Source organism: Staurois parvus, unplaced genomic scaffold, assembly GCF_062004578.1.
Source record: "Staurois parvus isolate SC_StPar_1 unplaced genomic scaffold, SC_StPar_1.0 ptg000019l, whole genome shotgun sequence".
Classification (NCBI taxonomy): domain Eukaryota; kingdom Metazoa; phylum Chordata; class Amphibia; order Anura; family Ranidae; genus Staurois; species Staurois parvus.
The window spans coordinates 24216052-24227248 of NW_028317815.1; positions in this window are offsets into that span (position 1 = coordinate 24216052).

Sequence of the window (11197 nt, forward strand, 5' to 3'; positions counted from 1 at the left end):
AAAATATAGTTTTGCCAATGTTAAAGTGTTACTAAGCCCATAACCCTGCATTCACTATATCTGGTCTCCCACAGTACACAGAACATGGAAATGCAGTTATTTTAGTAATATTGACTGCAAAATACCTTTTCTTGTCAGCAGTATATAACAGTCTTGTGACTTTTAGCAGTGTCCAGCAAAGCACTGGTTAAAGCTTGTAGGAGGAGTTTTTATTCTACTCTGACTGCCCTATGGGGCTGCATATCTGATGATACTCTGTCTGGACAGCGCTGATTGGCCCTGTACTGATCACAGCAACCTCCCCCCAAAAAACTCTCTAGCCATACACACTAAGCATGTGCAGAGTGACTCCTAGAGCTCTGTACTATCAGCTTATGGATTGGGAACAGTAGAAGAAGGGGAGGATCAGAGAAGACAGGATCAAACAGCCTTTTTACAAAACACAGAGGATTAACCTTAGGTTTTACAGTGAGCATACCAAACATGCTTTACTGCATATACAGACTGATTTTACTGTTCCACCTCTGAAGAAGTGCGTGCGCACGAAACGCGTCAGCTGGAACCCAGGAACATGTTCCACCTCTGAAGAAGTGCGTGCGCACGAAACGCGTCAGGTGGAACCCAGGACGTCGTTGATACTAAGCCGTCGGTGCCACGAGGAGGCCCGGCGGCCATCTTTACTTCTCAAGGGTCAGTGTGTTTGTTCATACTTGGCTATGTGATACTTATCATGCACTTGTGCTTTCTGGAATAAAAGTTTTACCTACTACACTATGAGTGCTTCCCTATGTCTCCTGTGAGGAGCTTCTTCCATCCTTGCAGCCCTGGTGATCCCTGTGTCAGCTCCTTTGGAGGCTTATCCAGATTGATACTGCTCTGACCTGCTGGACCACTTTCTTACCACATGAGGGCGTAGGATCTCCATCTTTCCCAGCTATTTCCCTGACCAGACCTGAGAAGAGAGGGGATCTTCAGGATATATATATACACATGCGTATACCCATGCGCGTTCTGGTTAGTGTGAATTTCTACCATTTGCACTGGGAATCAAGGAGCACTGTTCTCACCGGACTGTGTTTTATCACTAATTCATCAATTTTAAGAGCGCTGCATTTCTTTTATTTATGTATTTTGAGACTGATTTTACTGTTGTGCATTTAGTAACACTTTAAAGCTAACACTGATATGAGGTGTTAACCACTTGCACTCCTGAGGATTTACCCCCCTTCCTGACCAGGCCTCTTTTTGCTACTCTGCGCTGCACTAATTCAACTGATAATTGCGCGGTCATGCAATGCTGTACCCAAACAAAATTTACGTCCTTTTTTCACACAAATAGAGCTTTCTTTTGGTGGTATTTGATCACCTGTGCGCTTTTTATTTTTCACGCTATAAACAAAAAAAGACCGAAAATTTTGAAGAAAAACAATATTTTTTACTTTCAGCTATAAAAAATATATAGTAAACACAAAGTTAGTTATAAATTTAGGCCAAAATGTATTCTGCTACATGTTTTTGGTAAAAAAAATCCCAATAAGTGTATATTGATTGTTTTGTGTGAAAGTTATAGCGTCTACAAACTATGGCATAGATACTGCAATTTACACCATTTTTTTGCTATACAGCGCTGCGCTAGTTTAACGGACAATTGTGCAGTCATGCAATATGGTACATAAATTAAATTTTTGTCTTTTTTTCACACAAATAGAGCTTTCTTTTGGTGGTATTTGATCACCTGTGCACTTTTTATTTTTGGCGCTATAAACAAAAACATTTTTGAAGAAAAAAAAAATGTTTTGAAAAAACAATATTTTCTCATTTCGGTCATAATAAATATCAAAAAAACAAAAATTTCGTAATATATTTAGGCCAAAAGGTATTCTGCTATATGTTTTTGGTAAAAAAAAATCCCAGTAAGTGTACATTTATTGCTTTTGTATGAAAGTTATAGCATCTACAAACTATGGTATAGATAATGGAATTTACAAAGCTTTTACTTTCTGATTGCTCATCACATTTCTTGAGGTACTAAAGTACCAGGATAGTACAAACACCCTCAAATGACCCCTTTTCGGAAAGCAGGCACCCTAAGCTTTTTTTTTTTTTACACAAACTTGTCATTTAAATGATTTATTTCTCCCACAAGCCATGGGTATATGTGGAATTACACCCCAAAATACATTCTGCTACTTCTACCGAGTATGGGGATACCACATGTGTGAGACTTTTTGGGAGCCTAGCAGGGGCGGACTGACCATTTGGAAGCTCGGGCACTAACCTAGGGCCCAGGGTCAGTAGGGGGCCCCATTAGATGCCCCTGGTACCTTTTTCATAGGCTTTTTTGAGTTTGGACAAGGACACAGGGGCCCCATGATCCCCTATTGTCCGGGGGCCCCATGAGTTGTCAGTCCACCCCTGGAGCCTAGCCACATACAGGAGCCTGAAATCCAATGACCACTTTGAAAGCCTGAAGGTGTGTAACTTCCTCATTTCACTTCCTCAATACCTAGCAGTTTCGAAGGCCCAGACATGCCAGGATAGCACCAAACCCCCCAAATGACACTTTTCTGGAAAGTAGACACCCCAAGGAATTTAAAAAGAGGCATGGTGAGTATTTTGCAGATGTCATTTTTTCTTACAAGGTTTTGAAATATAACAAAAAAATAGAAAGTCTACTTTCCAAAAAGGGGTCATTGGGGGGGGGGGTTAGGTGCTATCCTGGCATTTCAGGGCCTCTGAAACTGTGATAGGTAGTCAGGAAGTGTAATGAAGAAATAAAGCCCTTTGAAAAGCCTGAAGGTGCTTATTGGATTTTGGGGTCCTGTACTTGGCTAGACTGCCAAAACGTCTCTCACATGTGGTACCCCCATACTCGGGAGAAGTAGCAGAATGTATTTTGGGGAGTAATTCCACATATACCCATGGCATGTGTGAGCAATAAATCATTTAAGTGACAATTTTGTGTAAAAAAAAAAATGTTTTGTCATTTTCCAAATACTTGTGGTAGAAAAATAAATTCTTCTATTGATTCAACATGCCTCTCAGCAAATAGCTTGGGGTGTCTACTTTCCAAAAAGGGGTTGTTTTGGGGGTGGGGGCGTTTTATGCCCAGCATTCGAAGCTTATGCCACACATCACTCACTCTTCTAACCACCTGAAGATCAAGCCTTTTCTGACACTTTTTGTTCACATTATTATTATTATTATACAGTATTTATAAAGCGCCAATAGTTCACTCAGTGCTGTACATTACAAAGGGGGACAGAACATGTGACAGAACAATACCAATACAATGCAAAACATGAGGGGATCGAGGGCCCTGCTCTTTCGAGCTTACAATCTAGGAGGGAGGGGATGGTGGCACAGGAGGAGATAGCTGTGGGGGATGGAGTGGTAGAAAGAGTGGAGGAGGTCGGCAAGTTAGCAGGGGGTGGGGTAGGCTTCCCTGAAGAGATGGGTTTTCAGGGTGCGCCTAAAGGAGAGGAGAGTAGGTGATAATCTGATGGGTTGGGGCAGGGAGTTCCAGAGGATGGGTGACACCCTGGAGAAGTCCTGGAGGCGGGCATGGGAGGAGGAGACCAGGGAACTAGAGAGAAGGAGGTCTTGTGAGGAGCGGAGTGTGCGTGCTGGGCGGTACTTGGATATTAGGTCAGTGATGTAGTTCGGGGCAGTATGGTGGACAGCTTTGTACGTTAGCGTTAGGATATTGAATTTGATCCGTTGCGCAATCGGAAGCCAGTGGAGGGATTGGCAGAGGGGGGTGGCGGATACAGAGCGGTTGGAAAGGTGAATGAGTCTGGCAGCCGTATTCAGGATTGACTGAAGTGGGGATAGCCAGCGGCGAGGCAGGCCAGTGAGGAGGGAGTTGCAGTAGTCGAGTCGTGATATGATGAGGGAATGGATGAGCTGTTTAGTGGTTTCTGGGGTTAGGAACGTGCGGATTTTGGCGATGTTGCGGAGGTGGAGTCTGCACGAGTTTGTTAAAGATTGGACTTGGGGTTGAAAGGATAGGTTGAAGTCCAGAATGACACCAAGTACTCTGGCCTGCAGGGCGGGTTTGATGGTAGCATTGTTGGATGTGACGGAGAAGTCAATGGGGGGTGGTGTCCGGGCTGGGGGGAAGACAAGAAACTCGGTTTTGGAGAGGTTCAATTTAAGAAGGTGGAGTGACATCCAGTCTGATATGTCGCTCAGTAGGTTTGTGATTCGGGCTGAGACCAAGGGGGTGAGGTGGGGGGTTGAGAGATAGATTTGTGTGTCGTATTTTTTGCTAGGAAATTAATTTAAACCCCCAAACATTATATATTGTTTTTAAAGTAGACTCCCTAGTGAATAAAATGGTGGGTACTACAATTTTTTATGGCACATAGTACTCGCACAGCGATTTATCAAAAGCAAATTTTTTTTTAAAAATACACTTTTTTTTACTTTTAATGCACAAAAACACAATATATTGGCCAATTATTTGGTAATATATAAGAGATAATGCCGAGTAAATAGATACCAAACATGACATGCTTTAAAACTGCACATGCCCCGTGCAATGGCAACAAACTGCATACATTTTTAATATCCATAGGCAACGCTTTAAAAGCCTTTAAAAGCTACCATTTTAGATTTACAGAGGAGGTCTAGTGTTAGAATTACTGCCCTTGATCTGATGTTCATGGTGATACCTCACATGCATGGCGCAACCGCTGTTTACATACCGGCACAGGATCAATGCTTGTGCACACATGGGATTTGCACACATGGGAGGGGCGAATTATTTATTTATTTTTTAAGTTATTTTGATTTTTTTAATTATTTTTACACTGTACCTTTCATTTTTTTATCACTTTTAATGCTATCACAGCGAATGCAAATATCCCCTATACTGTAGCTTCAATGGGCATTGTCATATATTCTTTTTTGAGAAATCTGGGGTCTATCAGACTCTAGATATCTCCTCTTCCCTTAGATTATCTAATTAAACCAAAATCGGTGTGATCAGATGCTTTCCCAATTTACAAATGGCGCTGTTTATATCCTGCGAAACTGAAGTGATGAAATGCTCATAGCTTCTGATTTCTTAGGCTATAGAGATGATTGGCACCATTCTGTTCTCCAGTCAGCTCTATGGTCAGCTGGCAGAAACACCGGCTGCATTCTCATGTACCCACGATGGCACAGGACTGCCCGAGAAGGCTGTGGAAGGCAGCGGGGGAGGGGGGCATCATCTCCCGCTGCTTGTAAAAGCAACCCTACAGCTAATTAGTCACTAGGATTGCTTTTACATGAAAGCCAATCGCTGGCTGAAAAAATGATACCAGGAGGATGCCTGGTATCGCGGCGCGGGCAGGCGGGGGCACGCCTCGCAGTCGCCCCCTACCTGTTTTGCAAAATTACATTTTAAAACGTGATTTTGCGCAGGGGTGCTGCCCTGTGGCCGTTTTTCTACAGTGGCTGGTCGGCAAGTGGTTAATCTAGATATGTGTCAATGAATGATGAAAATTATCAATAACAATAACATCATTACTACTAAAATGAAAAAAAAATGAAAAAAAAAAGCACTAAACTTTACACTTACATGTGTCAATTTCAAATGGTCGAATATTAATAGGTTCAAACCTATTACATCCAGATGCTCTGGTAATGACTTGATTCGTTGTTCTTCCTTCTTTTATGTCAATGGGACCGGGTGGGGTGAAGTCAATTGCAGATGTCGTTTGAGATATTCCTGAAAATTTAAAATATTTTTTTAAACTAAGCACTATATAGAAACTAAACACTAAGGGCCCATTAACACTATAAACGCACATACAAATCTATAGAAATGCACCTTTGTTGGCCTGCAGTCACATGCATTTCTGCATATTTCCGAGCATTCATGTGCATTTTTATGTTTATGTTTCAGAGTTTTTTCATGCACTGTTATATCTGTTTTTTTCTGCATAGTTCTTTTTATTAATTTTCTCTTACCTAATTGTTGTGCGTGAGAGGAGCATTGGGATTCGATACATGCATGCACATTTATACGCGTTTATGTGCCTTCCTGTTTGATAAAATGCAAACATGTTGCATGTAAATGCACATCTCTGGAATGCATATAAACTCAGTGTTCCAATGTGAACATGCCATATAGGAAACTATTGTTTTCTATGTGCCATTTCAATTGCCTGCATTCATCCAGTGAGGAAAAACACAGGTAACTGCACATAGTGTGAACGGGCCGTCATGGAACTACAAGAACCATCACAAAGGGGTTTAAGTATCAAGATCTGTTATGCTTTTATTAACTGTATAGTTTTTCAAATTATTTCTAAAGCATAACAAACTATCTATATCCTTATATGTGTTAAACCTTTCCAAGGACAAATGTACAAACTTCTTTACTCAGCATAACATAGACATTTTTTTTTGGTGCACCCCTGCATTTTGAACATTGTGCTTCAAGCCATATGATGTAATTACTTTGTGGGATGTTTTCAACACCAGCAATTATCTGCATTCATACATGACAGATACATTAACATGAATATTTATATCAGATGAGGGTACAGACAGCATCACACTCATCTAGAACATGCAGCTAAGCAAACCTTGTTATCTTGAAGAAGATCTCTGCTTCTTCTGTAAATGTGCTATCGGCATAGCATCCGGTGAACAGTTTAATCCTAAATTAAAAGAAGAGCTTTTATATTGAAACTTACCCGTAAATAGGAAAAGAATCATAAACATTTTCCGTGCAGACATCATTTTATCAGCGCTACACATACTCTTCATGTAAGCAGCTGATTTTCTTGATAGAGGTTCCTTTCTTTTCTTTTTATGTGACACACTACTGCTCTTTTCATACTGATCTAAAACAAACATATTAGTGCACTATGTACATAGTTGTAGCAAGTGCCCAATAAGAAATTGTGTACACTTGGCTCAAATGTGTTTATTCTACGGTTGCTATGTTTCTCTAGATGCAGTACTTTATTAATGTTTGTAGAAAGCCACCAAAATTCAGTGATAAATTATTAATGATTGTAAATCAAATCTAAAATTAATTAAATTAAATCCTATAATACAGTGAGCTAGTGCTTGTCTATGTTTTACTGTTCTATGTTGATTAATATTCTATAATTTTTAATTTTAAGTTACCCAACTCATACTGATACTGCTAAATGTGATCTGAGCATCTAGGCATGAATGACCTCTAGTCAAGAAAATGTTAAAGGGGTGTTATAGTTTAATCCATTTTGTTTTTCAGATATTCAGTATGTTTGAAAGAGATCATCTTAAAGTGGAATTAAACCCATTGATTTAAAACGGTATTAAATCCAAAAGCAAACAACTATAATATTGCAGCTTACCAGTTCATAGATTTGACAGCTGCATACATTTTCTTGTTTTCTTTTTTTTTTTTTTGAGGCATTCTTTCTTTCATTTTCACCTGGTGATCCTGCCAGTAAGTCTGTTGTTTTTCAACAGAACAAGCTGGCCTTTGGATGTAGCAGTTAGATAGTTGAAAAAGCCATTCAACACTGACAGGGGTGCTTACAATGGTCAGCTTTTATTTATTTATGCAAAACCTTTATCCCAAAAGAAAAAAAAAAGTTGCTGTAACTGTTGAAAAAATCTTAGCTGGAGTTTGGCCCTATCCCCTCGAAGCACTTTTCAGGTCCTTCATTCACACCCCTCTTTGTCCCTCTCCTCATTGAAGTTTACTGTATTCATCTATTCTCTCCAGTTTCATTAAGAATTTCTGTGATCTATCCGCCTCCTGGACCGGTATCAAGGGTTTCTCACAATGGTCAGCTTTTATTTATTTATGTAAAACCTTTATCCCAAAAGAAAAAAAAATAGCTGTAACTGCCGAAAAAATGTTAGCTGGAGTTTGGCTTCAATTTGTTAGTGGATCTAAATCTGCTAGTACATCTAACAGCCACAATCCACACAATCTAGTTACTATTCCTCTTCTTCCTAAAACCAGCCTCCCTTTTTCCTGTACCCTTTGGAATGCCCGCTCTGTCCGTAACAAACTTGCATCTGTCCATGACCTTTTTATCACAAACTCCTTTAACCTACTTGCAATGATGGAAACCTGGCTTCATGAATCTGACTTTCCTTCTGCTGCTGCCCTCTCCCATGGTGGTCTCCTTTGGACTCACTCTCCCAGGCCTAGTGGATGGAAAGGAGGTGGAGCTGGAATCCTTCTATCCCCTCAAAGCACTTTTCAGGTCCTTCATTCACACCCCTCTCTGTGCCTCTCCTCATTTGAAGTTTACTGTATTCATCTGTTCTCTCCAGTTTCTTTAAGAATTTCTGTGATCTATCCGCCTCCTGGACCGGTTTCAAGCTTCCTTGATGACTTCTCTGCCTGGCTGCTTTACTTTCTCTCTTCTGAAATTCCCACAATCCTTCTTGGTGACTTCAACATCCCTGTTATTCTTAAAACTCCTGCTACCTATGAACTTCTGAGATTAACCACTTCTTTTGACCTGAAACTATGGACACATGCTTCTACTCACTCTAATGGTAACTGTCTCAATCTTGTATTCTCCTACCTATGCACTCCTTGCAACCTCACCAACTTTCCTTTTCTTCTCTTTGATCACTCCCTTATTAGCTTCACCATCTCCTTGGCTTCCTCCTCCTTGTCTTCCAACTACCAAACAGTTACACGTAGAAACCTTTGCTATCGTAACCCTTCCCTTCTTTTTTCTGTAACAGATTGTCTCTTTGACAAAATCTCAGCCCTGTCCTGCCCCAACCTGGCCACATATGTCTACAAAGTTCACTGTCATCCACCGTGGACACATTGGCCCCCCTCACTACACACAGAATTAGGCTCGGAACACTACAGCCCTGGCAAACAGACAATACCAGATGCCTCAAAAAATGTAGCCGTGCTCTTGAGCGTTCATGGCGTAAGACGGAGACCCAGCAAGACTTCGGCCAATATAAATCTGCCCTTCAAAAATACAATTCCTCTCTCCACACTGCCAAACAGACCTATTTTATCACTCTTATTAACACCATCTCACCCAATCCCAGTCAACTCTTTTCTACCTTTAACTCTCTACTTCGTCCTTCTTTACCTCTACCCACTAACTCACTCACTGTGCAGGAGATCGCTAACCACTTCAAAAATAAGATTGATACAATTCGTGATGAGATCTCCACTGTACAGATATCTCCCTCACCCTACACTCCTTGTCCACCTGCACAGTCTACACTTCCCTTGTTTACCCAAGCTACTATAGAGGAGGTTGGATAAACTTTTTTCTAAAGCCCACCTAACCACCTGTCCCCTGGACACTGTTCCCTTACAAATACTAAGGTCACCCTCTGGCTCTATCCTTCACTCTTTAACTCATATCTCCAATCTCTCCCTTTCTACTGGCATCTTCCCCAACTCTCTAAAACATGCACTAGTCACCCTCATAATTAAAAAGGCCTCACTGGACCCCACCAATCGTAGCAACCTAAGAAACTTCTTGCTCCCTTTTGCCTCCAAACTCCTAGTCTACAACCGGCTGAGCTGCCACCTCATTGAGAATGACCTTCTCAATCCCCTTCAGTCTGGAGTTCACCCACAACACTCCACAGAAACTGCTCTCCTAAAACTTTCAAATGACTTACTAACCGCCAAGGCCACTGATAAGGGGGTACTGCTGGGCCTCCTGTAGGGGGCCAGAGCACTGTCACCTAGCAAGGGGGCCGGACCAGCAGCAACAGACTTCATGTAAGATGTCACTATGTATAGTCAGTCAGTGTATATAATATACTGTTCCCTGCCAGATTCCCAGGCAATCATTCTCCCTGCTGGGCTGAGGGGGGCCCCATCTGTTTGCCTCAGGAGACTGGAGCCAGGAGTCCATAGATTGCGGCCGTCAGGGATTTTGTTTCTTTTTCGGGTTGACTTGTACACTATCCTGTGATGAAAGGCAGTAAGCCCCCACTGCTGGTCTGGCAGAGTGATTGGGCTTGCCTTGCACATTGCCTGACTCTTCCAGCAAGGAAGTGCTGAGGGAATCATTTCTCTATGCCTGTTTTTAATTATATAGCAGGGATCAGCCAAATGTGATAATTTTTATCATCATGATGACAGTCACACTCACACAGTACAGGTGCTTTGAGCCACATGCACCTGTACTGTATGATTATCATAATTATATTGATGACGATCATTGAAGGAAGGACAGTGAAATGTAAGCTGGCCATAGATGTTTCAAATCTCGACCAGTTCAGCAGAGACCAGCCGAGATTTGAACCATGTATGGGAAGCCTGATTGTACCCAAGTCAATTGTTGAATGGCTTGTGTATAACCAGCCTGTCAGATTTTACATGTGATTATTGCTAGCAGCTAGTATAGCCACTATCAGTAATCAATGTGTTCTTTAGGCAGGGATGTTTCCCCCGCCGGGAGAACACAGTAGCTCCACGGGATGGATTCCCCTCATACTGATTGTGTTGATGGAGAAATTAAGTGATTTTCGTAACAGCAACCCGTCGTTGCATCGCATCATCTATGGCCTGCCTTAAAACCCCTATCACACAGGATGGACACCATTTTGCTCAGCAGGGGATCTGTCCGCTGATCCCCCACTAATCAGAGCAGAGTGGGCAGATGACAGGTCCCTGTCTGCTCAATTCATGCAGAGTAGCCACTTGAGCTCCAGAGGATTTTACTCCCTTCATGACCAGGCCATTTGTTGCTATTTAGAACTGCATGACTGGGGTATTGCCTAAAGCTCAGCTGCTATGACACCAACCACCACTTCTAAAAACCACCCCCCACACCTACCGTCAACATAATATTAAAAATCCCAAAACACTTAACGTTTGAAATTTAAATAGCCATAGCAGCCAATTTATTTAAATACATCAATAACATCAATACCAAATGCATACATACATTTTTACTGTATGTAAAAACCTTAACAAACCGTAAATGATAGATTTTTGAAGGCACTGAAAACTAATACCCGGCTGTATCTGACACCATCTTACAAATGAAGGCCCCCAGCCGCACATACACCGGCTCGGGGACAACTCCTTCCTGAATCACCATCCAATACAGACCCACTAATCCAAGAACCCATTCATGGTGCGCTTATTAGGGAAGGTACACCCATACCTAAGACGGGCCCAACCCTGTTTATTTTAAACTGTTTACCATCCCCGCCTTCAAAAACCCTGATACTTCTGCTCCTTGCTATG